This window comes from Streptopelia decaocto (genome assembly GCF_964273445.1).
Source record: "Streptopelia decaocto genome assembly, chromosome: 3".
NCBI classification, from domain to species: domain Eukaryota; kingdom Metazoa; phylum Chordata; class Aves; order Columbiformes; family Columbidae; genus Streptopelia; species Streptopelia decaocto.
In genome coordinates this window covers 1,309,975-1,322,199 of record NC_138656.1, presented here as the reverse complement: position 1 = coordinate 1,322,199, position 12,225 = coordinate 1,309,975, and the positions used below count along the sequence as shown (strand labels likewise).

General features: G+C 50.7%; 1 protein-coding gene across 9 annotated transcripts in view; it reads right to left on the bottom strand.

Annotated features, from left to right (window-relative positions):
- The window catches only part of SPTBN1 (spectrin beta, non-erythrocytic 1), a 152,731-nt gene that overhangs the window by 107,997 nt on the left and 32,509 nt on the right, over window positions 1-12,225 (bottom strand). Inside the window, exons 8-12 of one of the 9 annotated variants that reach the window (XM_082049478.1) lie at window positions 11,777-12,011; window positions 7,512-7,615; window positions 5,670-5,851; window positions 5,286-5,363; window positions 4,140-4,318 (exon numbers count right to left, since the gene is read on the bottom strand). The gene's annotated coding sequence lies outside the window, so the exon portion shown is untranslated. Of the gene's footprint in view, window positions 1-375; window positions 472-717; window positions 811-981; window positions 1,111-4,139; window positions 4,319-5,285; window positions 5,364-5,669; window positions 5,852-7,511; window positions 7,616-11,776; window positions 12,012-12,225 lie in introns of those variants that run through there. The other 8 variants (XM_082049483.1, XM_082049477.1, XM_082049481.1 and 5 more) reach the window with 8 other exon arrangements.

Here is a 12,225-nt window from a genome sequence, read left to right as displayed (position 1 = left end):
GGCTATCTAAAGAAAACGTCAGACCCCAGTGCCATGAGCAAGGCTTTTCAGAGCTGCTGCAGTCTCCCAGTGTCTACCAGGGGTCTGCCATGTTTTTTTTGTTAAACCAGGCCTATCTCCATCTAACTGCAGGAGCCATCCGAACGAGATAACGCAATCAAGCCCGTGCATTATGCCTGTTAACAGCGCATTGGCTCCGGGAACACAGCAATCTGGCAAAGCGGCGGCCGACAGCAATCAAAGCGCCGCAGCCCGTACTGCGGAGAGCAAGCACCACCCTGATCCCGGCTCCGCCGCACAAAGCCCCGCAGCGGGGAGCGACCTGCCGGCCTCCCCCGACCCCCGCCCCGGAGAACATTCAAAGAAATTACATACATTGCAAGAATGAAGCGAAGCGGGAGCGGCAGCGGTCCCCAGGCGCAGCGCGGCTCTCCGCACCGCGGCCGGGCGTGCGGCTGCGCGGAACGGGCGGCACCGGCGGGAGGGGCGGCGGCCGCGGCCCCCGGGGAGAGGCCGGGCCGGCTCGGCGCCCTGACAGCCCCGCCGGGGGGAGCGGGGCCGGGGCTGCGGGAGCGGCGGGGGGGAGGCCGCGCCGGCCCGCTGCTCCGCCCGGCCCTGCGGAGCGGGGGTGCGGGGAGCGGGAGCCGCCGGGCCCGCCGCGCACACGCACGCACGCACACACGCACCCGGGGAAGGGGCCCGGCCCGGCTGCCCTACCTCTGCGCTGCCCGGGCGGCTCTCCCGGCTCGGCGGCGGCAGGGAGTGCCCGGCGGCGCCCGCAGCGCTGCGCTCCGCCCGCCCGGCCGCGGCGGCTGCGAGGGGCGCGGGGCGGGGCCAGCGCGGCGGGGCGGGGGCCGAGCGGCCGCCCCCGAGCCCCCCCCCGGCCCCCGGCCCTGCGGAGGCGCCGCCGCCCTGCGCAGCGGGGACAGGTGGCCCCGCCGCGGCGCCGGGCGGGTACGGGGGGCCCTGCGCTCTGCTCACCTGCCGCTGGAGCCTCGCCCTGCCGGCACCCCAGATGTTCCCCCTCGGGCAGCGGCCTCCCCGCAGGGCCTCTCCCAGCCTCCCCTGAGCGCTCCCCGCTGCTCCCGGCTGCTCCTGCCTTTCCTCACATTTATTCGGTTATTGGGTCTCACGCCTCACGCTCCTCCTCCGCTGACACCCTCCGCTATGGCGGAGACAATGTTGGCTCCCCCCCAGCATCCATTTCCTCCGGGGGACTCTCCCGCTGCTCTGTCATCCCGCCTGGAAAGCCCAGCCCGGGTTCGGCCTCCTCCCCTGCGGACTCATCCTCTCCAGCCCTGCCACCTTCCCACACCAACCGCCCCGCTCGCCAGGGTCGCCCAGTCCCTGAAATCCAACCCTTTCTGCCCGGTTTCCCCTCTTCCTCCTCCTCCGAGCAGGATTTTGCAGATGTCTTTCTAGAGAAGACTGCGCCACGCAGCCAGCGTGCCTTTCCTCCTTCCCCCACACCTCTTGCCACCCAAATCCGGAGGCAGGTGTCTCTGCTTCAGGTTTCCTCCACTAACCCTGGCCCCTCGCACCTGCATCCTCATCTTCATGCTCATTCATGCCTGCTGTCCCTAACCCCTCGCCTGCAGTACAGCTATGGATAGCGGTGTTCATATTTTCTCTTTTTTTTAATTTTTAAACCCACCATTGGTCCATTTGTCTCATGAGTTACCATTCTCTCCCGTTCTTCAGCCCCACGCTCACCCCCAAACGCAGTGTTTGCTCTCTGGAGTTCCTCCCCTCTGTCCCTATCTTAAACCTCCTCCCATCTGGCTCCTGCCCCTTCACACTCTGCTGCTTTGCCAAAGTTTCTAATATCTGTCCACTTCCTGGCATAATCTCTGCAATATTGCTTCATTTCCATCCCGTCAAAATTATCAGCCTGGCTCCTCTTGCTGTTTTGTTCTCCTTTGGTTTCCACGAGTGCCTCCCCCAGAGTCGCCTCCTCCTCGCACTCCCCATTGCCAGCGCAAGTCCTAATGGGACCTTCAGCGGTCCCTCCCGCTGTGCTGATTGCTGGGTGAGCTCACCCCGTAAAATACAAACACACAGCAGACACAGTAACGGCCTCTCTGATCTGCCTCTATTTCCAGGCTTCTTATCGTACCCAAATTAACAGCCCATCCTGCCCTTGTGGCACCCGTGGGCCGGCAAGCCGCTGGTTCCACATGTATTTAATACAAAAGAGCTCCTAAGCCACAACCAAGCGGGCCAGAAACTCGTCTGTAACAAAGGACGAGCCAATCGCTTCACTCACTTTAAAAAGTTACACACACAGAGAGAAGAAAAAGAAATGAAAACAATTCTTCCAGCCTTCCTGAGCTCGCACAGACAGCAGGACCGAAAGGAGCTGGAATATCTGCAGGACTAAGAGACCGCTCCTGATCAACAGCTTCGCTAAATGTGGCCCAAATAACATGCAAAGTTCTACACGGTTTTTGTGTTTTGTTTTTTTATCACGTGCACAATATATGAAAACATTTTACAAAGCGATTTCTGTTAACCCAGCTAGAGTTTTGCTCTTAGAAAAAGCCGAATAATTTGGCTGTGAACAACAAAAACCAGCAAGTGCCTCAGTATACCTACTCACATTGCAGGCTCTGAAGGACAAAACTTCTCACATTTTTGATAACGTTGCTTTTACGTTTGTCATCAGTAATAGGAATTCAGAGTACTCAATGATGTATGTGTGTGTATGTATATCTATAAAGAAAAGTATTTTTCAAAATCAAATGCTAGGATGTTAAGAAACATGAGGAAAAAATATCCTTCACTCAACTATTAATATCTCTCAAACAAGTAGGCGGGAAAAAAAGATTGTAATATATGGGGGTGAGCAAGAGCATCCAGCGTATTTTAAGGTTCTGTCTGTCTTAACCCACTAAGCTCAAAGACGGGTGGGCCATTGATTATCATGGAAATAACTGGGTAGGGATGAATGCCTGAAGAAGCAAGAACTAGAATAGCAGGGGCATTGTGGCTCCAACCAGTTATCCCAGTTTCTGACAGGCATTTTCTGCTTTTTAAAGAGTGGGGCAGCAGCGAACATTCTGCCACTGGTGGTTAAAAACAGCATCTCAGGTTTGACGGAGAGGATGCTATTTTCATTTTTTAAAATTACTGCCAGTATTTGTTGGTATTTTTAGCATTAACCTTCAGCTTGCAGAGCTGGGAAGACAAAACCCACAACTATCTAGATTAGATAAGAGTCACAATTGTTAAGGCAATAGTAAAACTAGAAAAATTCTATTGAAGGGTTGTGGGAATTTCCAAAAGGACACAAGAAACGCGCACAGAGAGATTAATACTGGAATAGAAAAGTTCCCAGCTGTACCACTGAACTGCAAAAGCATTGTTATGTTATCACCAGTTCCAGTTCCACAGGTTCGCAGATGACTGAGAGGGGAGATGTTCCTCTCCTCCACCCAGAACGCCCAGCTCTGAACACGCAGTCAGGCTCAAAGGCACAAACCCAGACTAGCGCTTTGTCTCCTACCAGACTTGGCCCAGATCTTGGGGAGAAAATCAAAGATGGGCAATAATCTGCCCAAAGGAAAAATTCTTATCTTCCTCACTATGTGCACAGCTTGTCTGGAAGCACGACAACTCCTCTATCACACCATTTCCTCTTCACAGAACTCTATTTTTCCTCGTCATCTTGGGAACACCCAGCTCTGTGCTACACCCTTACCTTCCACGCCACCTTGTAGCAACGCTTCCCTCTGATCTGTTTACAAATGTAGTTCTATTTCCCAACACTCATTGCAAACAGAAAAGGGTTAGGTCCCCAGTCCCTGGTTCCCCTCCTCTCGACGAGCAGCCCACGGAGCTGACAAGCCCAGGATTCTGCATCAGGAAATAAAACGCGCTCCCAGGGTATCTCCATGCGCAGTGCTGTGCAGTAACCCAGCTGCGGGTCCCACAGGTGTGTGTGGCAGAGGAAGGGTCTCCGCTGGTGAGAAACACAGTGGGAACACGGAGACCCTTAGCAGGTGGCATATCAGAGATCTAGGAACACCCCCTTGCTGAAAAAGTCCCTTTTTCACTATTAACCTAAACGCTCAGGGCCAGCTTCTCCATGTACCAAAGATCCCAAACCTCAGGAAATGCCGAGAGCAGGGGGCACTTACAGAACGCGGCCTCAGCCAGCTGCTGTCTCCTTCCCACGCCAGCGGAGTCAGCAGTGGAAACGCTGACCGTGTGAAGAGGAGACGTCCCTCCCTGCTCTCCGTGCCAGCATCACGGCGACCTGATCTTCAGCGTCCAGGAGGAGCCCTGGCAGGAGTCCTGGTGCTGGGCCCGCAGCGCTCTGGAGGGACAGGAAACGTCAGCCAGAGCCGCCGGAGCCACAGTGCCTCAACATCCCCTGCAGACACTTCCACCGTGTTCACATCAGTGTGTTAAAAAAGAAAATAAGTGTTTTGGGAGCTACTCGTACGTCCTGCAGGCTCCATATGGAAGAAACCCCATCATCACAGAGAAAGCCTCCCACTGCAGGCAAAGGCACGCCCGGGCCATGCAGGCACACACACAGGTTTACCCCCGGTAGCTCGTACACCAACAACAGCTCAGCTGCAGCGGCACAAAACCACCCTGCACGGCAGATACCGCGTCCCACAGCGAGCCGGGTGCTCCCCAGGCTGCTGCCACCCGCGGCAGGGCTGCACGGACCAGCTGCAGGTGTGCACTGACTGCACACCAAGCGAGCCCCAAAAACACCTGACATTTAGTAGGGAACACCTGATGGGCAGGTGCAAGATTCTCACCTCTTCCGTTTGTGGTGCAGCAAAGTCTCTGCACGTGCACCAAAAGAGAAATGGGGGGTAAGTTGACCAAAAGCCTCAGCATTTATCTGTCCCAGGAAAACCTGCATGATAGTCTCTAAAAGAAGCTTTCCCCCTTGTTGCCAAGTGTTATTCTCTTTTCTCTTTCCTCTTGTCTGATGTTTAACCATAATATCACTCCTCTGTTTCCTCTAGGTGCATTACACAAACACACAGTAGCCAGTCTATGTAATTTGTCAAACCAGAAAGTCGTAATGTGTATTTGGATGGGATACACTGGAACAGCTAGTCCATTAACTGCTTAGTGGGACAACAATGTCTCTATTTTTAACAACAGAACCCAGATTTTTTAATTAAAAAACAACAAACAAACAAACAAACAAAATAACCAACACCAAACCAAACAAAAAGTAACAAGAAGAAATAAGACATGCAGATGTGGAAAGACAAAAATGGCTGAAGGAAACAACAGCAAAGTAGCATCATCCCCACCTTGCTCTGCCAACGGTCCCTGTTAATTCTTGAGGCTGTGATTCCTTGTTTTGGTCCATGCAGGTAGCACAAGTTTGCCTGTACAGAGATGTAGCTGATGTCAGTGAAACATCATCCAGGCGCAGTATTCTGCTCTCACTGCTTTCGTGCTAGGGCCATATACTAATGAGAATTATTTACCCAAAGAAATAGGCTGCTCTAACGTTCAAACCTTAGCCTGAAGTTGTTACCTCCTACGCACATAACTCCCGTGTCAGATGCTGCACACACACCACACCAGGGCTGTTACTCCGCTGCAGGTTTGCAAGTACAAGTTGTTAACTTTTAATTCTGCGAGGAGCTTTAGGAAGATTCTCCTTTCCATATTTCACAGAGATCTCTCACCTGTTTCTGTGAACGACTGCTGGTTTGAAAGATGTCCTGCCTTATAACACTCGCCTCCTTCACTACGAACTCTCGGCAGTGATGACCACGAATGATGAGGTTAAATGTCACTCTGTCAGTCTCTGGTGGGCATGGGGCTGCTCCAGTGGCAAAGGACTTCTAGATTCTGCCTTCAAAGGGATCTAAAAACAAATAAAATCAAAAGAGTTAGAAGCAGCCAAGCATGGCAGATTGTAAGGGCTTAAAGGCATGGAGTGCAGGATTTCTTCAAAATTCCACGCAGTAAACCATCCTTCCACAAAACTCAATTCAAAACCGCAGTCAAAAGTTCTTCAGTGCCTTAGAAGCCCAAAGTCTCATTTTCCCAAGTGTCATCAGCATCTTGCCTGTGTGCAGGCAAACAGAAGCCACATTCCTCCCTCCCTCTGGACCGGGGATTGCACTCACAGCACTTGCTAACTAGGAAGGTGAGTCTGGTGTTGAATTCGGTTTTATCAACCTCCTACCAACGCGCAGCCAGACATCCACAAAGCACCAGCCCCGCTCAGCAGCGCGAGGGAAGCGCAAAACCGCAGTTTGGACAATTCTGGCATAGAAGGGAAATGTATGCTCAGCTATTTATAAATGAAGTCTGAAGCTGGCGTCACTCGTCATCCTATAAATAGGGACTTGCATGAAATCCAAAGCAGCAGATCTGATTTTTCCTATATTCTCGCTCCTTATTCTGAAGCAGCAGTTTTCTGCAAAACTTCGCTTCCCCCTTATTGCCGCGATACTTGTAAAAAGCTGTTTGAAGCTTACTCCTATGCGCTTGAATTCAAGGTTCAAACGCCTTTTTTTTACACAAGGATAAAAATGTCCAAAGTACTATCCAGTCTTTATTATGATTAGCCAGAGAACACAAAGCTTTATTGCTGTCTTTCAGGGCATATGATTTTACCAAAACTGCCAAAGCCCAGAAGAAGTTAGAAGGCTATTGTTTAATATGTTCATCCTCTAGATGCTCTAGAAGCAAAAACAAAATGAGGAAAACCAGCAAAGCTTCCCCAGCAGGTGCTGCCTCTTGCTCACTTCCCCCCAGGAATCCTGTCTCCTCAAGGCAGCTCTATTGCCAGGTCACGCAGGATTCACCTTGTCTGCAAAGGTTATGACTTTCTACACAGGTTATAGCTGTTGATTTAGTGGAAAAATGTTAATGTGAATTTTATGTAGTCGAGCAAATCGCAACATAGCACTGACTGATGGAAAATCCCCCACTAGCCCCAAAACAGAGAAACGGGGTCACCTGGGTGTCAGAAGTTCTGGGCCATTCTATGTCCCCAGTGCACCTGTTCTTACTGGACAACACCACATTGTGCTCTGGCCCTGGGAGAGTAACAGTTCCAAACCCACACGGGATCCTTTGCAGCAAAACTGAGGTTTGGATTTAGTGGAAAAAAAGCGCAGAAGTTTCTGATTTTGCAGGCAATCCAGTTTCTTATAAAAGGCTTTTATTGAGGGCGGAAAAAACCCAAAATGGGTATTAGGAAAGTTTGCAAAGTGGGAGATGTGACGGGAAGGAGAGGCCTGATAAAATCAAAGACTGTCTGCACTGTTTTTCCCAGTCCCCAAGTGCCTTTAGAGCCTTTGCACTACGCAGGGAAACAACAGCACAGCCGCAGGTGACAGCACAGCGACAGGCGACAGCACAGAGACAGGCGACACAGCACAGCGACAGGCGACACAGCACAGCGACAGGCGACAGCACAGCGACAGGCGACACAGCACAGCCACAGGCGACAGCACAGCCACAGGCGACAGCACAGTGATTTTCTCAGCCAAAAGATGAACATTTTTAGGCACCTGACAGACCGGATTTTTTTTCCTGTGTTCACACTCAAGATCTCCCAAAGCACTTTACAGATCAATGCATTACAGTGGTTCCATCATCTCTAGCAAATGGAAGCCTAGAATAGAAGAACGGCCATTAATATATGACAAAAGGACCTGATGGCAGAATTTCAAGATTAAATATATAGAGTGGTAAAGATTTGTGATTGCGCCTTTCCCCAGAGTGCCTGGAACTCACTGGAAAATGTACATAGTTATTCAAAATAGATATTGCTATGACAATGGCCTGAATTCGCAATGCTTGGATGCTACTCGGGAGATTCTGAGGAGCCAAGAATGGTCAGATCCAGGGGTACAACGATGAGCAAAACCCAAGCCACAGTTACAGAAAACATCTTTTGTGGTACAAGGAACCATAACCTATGAAATTCACATAAGAAGAATTACTCAAAAATATACTGAGTTGGATAGAAATGTTTTAAATGTGTGTACACAGGTAGAGCCCCCTGAGCAGAGCCCCGTGCAAGACCGAGAATAGAACCTGACCCAAAACTTGTACAGAAAATAAAGGGGGGATTTTTTGAAAAGCATACAGCATACTATAGCGTGGTTCTTCCCCGACCTCATAAACACAGCTAAAGACTATGGAAACAAACAGGAGCTGTGTTTGTACTGGAGGAAGTTGTAGCTTGTCAGGATACAGTTGTATAAATAATTTAAGAAACAACCCAGTACATACTGCATTGTCCTTTTAAAAAGGAAAATATTAGAATGGAAAGTTCTCTTTTCCCACCGTGCGCAGAAAGTCGCTGTGGTGCCTGTGGCACCCGGGTCGCGCTAATGCCTGATGAAAGTTTCCTTCCTCGAGCTTTGAACCGGGCCCGCGGTGAGAACAGAGAGAGCAACCTACATCCTTCCAATTGCCATGAAAGAAATCCGTGTGCACTTTTCACTTGGAATACAAATCTATACACAGAGTGGTTATGTTTTTATAATGTACAATGTTTAAGGACAATAAGGGTTAAAGAGAATACCGCATGAAAATACAGTCATTTTTGGTGATGCTCAGCTATTTGTGTTTCATTCTAGAATGAGAGATCAAATGAAAACCAGTCCCACAGTAGGGGAGAGCTCAAGCTGAGACCATACGGATTCATTATTTAACCAACAGGGACCCTCTTTTGCCATCTCGTGTGGCGTGCAGCTCTCACCATCGCTAGGCCGAGCTGCCAGGAGGCTCTGACAACAGCAGCCATGGCAATCGGTCATTTATTCCCCTGGCAGCACCTGGTCTGTTTGCTCTTAAGAGTTCTGGTCTCATTCCACCCATTTTCTTTTCTACAGTAGCTGGTATTTATTGACTTATAACCTTGAACTGGTGGACACGGGAGAGCAGCCTGGACAGTTCCCCATTCCCAACAGTTGTTCCTTAAGAGGCCAAGATGGAAACAAGTCCTTTGTCCAGACGGATCCGTAGGGGTAAATGGCACTCTGTGGAGCATTCCCACGTAGCAAGGAGCGCCCAGGGCTGCCTGGAGGAAGGCTCATTTCATCACCCAGCAGCAGAGCCAGGGCTGGCACAGCCGCAGGCTCCGCGATCGCTCCACAGGTCACCCCAAGGTGACCATCAGGGTGGCAGGACAAGCGTTTCAGCACGTTTTCAGTCTCTGCACAAGTCATGCTGTTTTACCCGAAGAAAAAGCAGGCTGATTTTCTTGTTTAGCTGTTGAAAAACGCTTTAAAACCATCTGAGACCTCTGGAAGCTGAAAATCTGAAAGGCGAATATAAAAAGTTCGCCCACCTTCCTTTTTTCTTCAATCTCATGAGATTCAAGTCTACCTCCCCTTCAGAAGGATCTAGTTTGGGGGATTTAGAACTTGAAGGCTGGCGGTGAAATGAGTGGGTGGTCCCAGTGAGGAGGAGGATGTTCACCCCAGGTGAAGCTCTCCTCTGACTGCAAACACCGCGAGGGAACTTCAGGGAACAATCCACTAGTCCTGGTGTTATCTGCCTTTTGGAAATGAGACCTTCACGCAAACACCCAAAGTGGAAAACAAACCAGAATCTGCCACAGATGAGACTCTCGTTAGGAGGGAGGATATGGAAATCCAATTAGCGTTTTACCTCTCGGATGACCCCTCCAGGTCACAGCTGAAGCGCAGTAGCAGATGAAGGTGGAGACGCTGGCAAAGCCGGTCCTGGGCATCTGCGCTCTGCATAAACAGAGAGCTTCGGTTCCCGGTTCCGTACTTAGGATTTTCCATAAGGCGCCGATTTCATTTTAAAATATGACTTTTACGTAACTAGGACATTTTGTGCGAAGCTGGTTAACTCTACGCCCTCAAAATATCATGCACTTCCCAGCGTATAAATCCCAGACCTTGACATCTAAAGAATGCTTGGCAGATCCAACCAAAAACACAGCCAAGCGAGATGTCAAAGGTATTTGTTAGGTTTCCAGCCAGAAAAGAACATTAACACCTTGCCCATACTTAAAAGGAATAAGATTTTAGTGGCGCTGGAGACAGCGCACGAAGAAATCATTTTAAGACGGTTTTTAAGTGTTCTGCAAAAAGTTAGTGTGCTTGGTTGGCTCTGAATGTATTTGTCATGCAGAGAACCCTCCAAGATCTGCAAATACGAATCCAGAGTGCTGGCAGGACGTGGTAACCTCATCTCATTTCTTAGGACAGAATATTTTTCTTGTGTGCACATAGATGGAATTATCTGGAATCCAAAAGAGCTGAAAGGTAGAGAGATTCTCTGGGGTGACAGCCTGCCATTTCTCACCTGCTTTTCGCGGTGTATCTCTTCAGAAACTGCCACTGATGAAAAACAAGAGACAGTTTGTCTTTCCAGTGCCCTGAACTCAGAGACAGGCAGGAGTGGAAGGGAGTGGAGCGGACGGCTTAGCCCAACTCCAGCCCTAGGGCACACCCAGGCCTGGGCCTGAGGTTCCCATTTTGACAGTCCCACCTCCACAATGTTCCCTTCCTTCTCTGCGCACCTCCTCAGCTATTCTAATTCTAAAAGCTTGCCCTAAAATTCAGCCCAAACGGTGGCACAATCTAAATCGGGATAGTGGGATTTCCATGCTGCATTGCCATCCCTCTGATTTTGATTGGCATTACAGGCAACAGAGCAGTTTTGCACCAGCAAAGGGTCTCGCCAGCGCCTGATGACACCAGTGAACAAGCGGTGGGCAAGCAGGCCTGTGCAGAAATCAGGACATTTTTCATGTAAGTTCAGCAGAGATCTCTTAAAATCCAAACTAGATTTCACACAAAACCTCTCCCGTTCAGCACGGGTGCAGCAAGGGAGCAGGATATTTTGGCTGCAAGAGCTGGGAGGAGCAGAGCCCTCCACGCCAGAAGAGCAGAGCCCATGGGACCCCAGGTCTGCAGGCAGGACACAGCCCCAGCCTCTCCCCACCACAGCAGCAGGCTCTGGAACAGAACCATTAGTTGTTCCTCATGTACCCTCTTGCACGGCTGCAGTAACTACTGACCCTCCTCGTTCAAAACACGAAACCCCTCAGAACAAACAAAAAAAACCAAACCACTCCTCTGACTTCAACTTTTCAGCATCCTCTCCCACCTCCGCCGATGAAGAGCTGCTTGCGCAATTTTAATTCCGCCTTCTTTGTATTACACACTATTTTTTCCATTGGGCCCCAGCCCTCTTTCTGTCTCCAGGAAAAGCGGTCCCCAATAGCAACGAGTAGATACTGTTTTCTCCTCATTTTCTACACGTTACTTGATATCTGCCTGTCTGCTCTTAATGCTGCATTTCTCATTTCTTTGCTGCTTTGTTTTGGTCTTTTTTTCCCCCCTTACAACTAAGATACTGCACTGCCTCCTGGCCCTCAGTCAACCCCCAGTTTTTGGCCTCCAATCTCTATTTCTTTATTTAATCAGACCTAGGCTCCATGAAACCTCTCAGTTTCATGTAATCTATTGAATTCCACTCTGGCAGCCCTCACCCTTGCCCCAATACACCCCAGAAAGCTCTGTCCCCTCACTCCTCTGTTAGAACCAGACTGTCTTGCCTCTCTAACCGCCTTGCCCGGCTACTTGCTGCCCTTTGTGATCATCAGGTACCCGAGAGCAGCCTGTGCAGCAGCAGCAGGTTAGAAAACGCCCGGGCAGGCTCAGTTGAGCTCCCAAGCTGCCTGTCACCGCTGCATCGGGCCATTCCCCGCTCGGTGCTCAAGCAGACTTGCAGCTTTCACTCAGTGAGTCATCCAAGGCCTGTTTTCATCACACACCGCCCAAACCTTGAACTGTATCCAGGACGACACGCATCCGAGTGCCTCCCGAGCAGCAGGGACTCGAGGGCAGTTGTGAGCGCTCCCGGCGCGATGCTCGGCGGTGTCCCAGCTTTCGGCAGCACTGCGAGGCTGCTCCGTCGCCTTCTGGCCGAGCCCCGAGCAGGATGGGCCGTTATCCCCCGCGGGCTCCACGGCTGCTTCCTGACAGCACAGCAGCACCGGGATTCAGGAACACACAGTTCTGCGGGGAGAGCATTTAATGGTTTTTAGATGCTCATGGTTCTCCTCAAGCTAATTCCTCCATGGCCCTTCTCTATTCCGGATTCATCCCTCTGCTCAGCTTTGGCTCCAGATTTTACCCCTCCTGGAAAACCAGGGCAGGTAAACCCCAGCTCCACACCCACCTGTGCCACGTCCTAGTCCCTTACCGACTCCTCTGATGAGTTCTCCTTCCC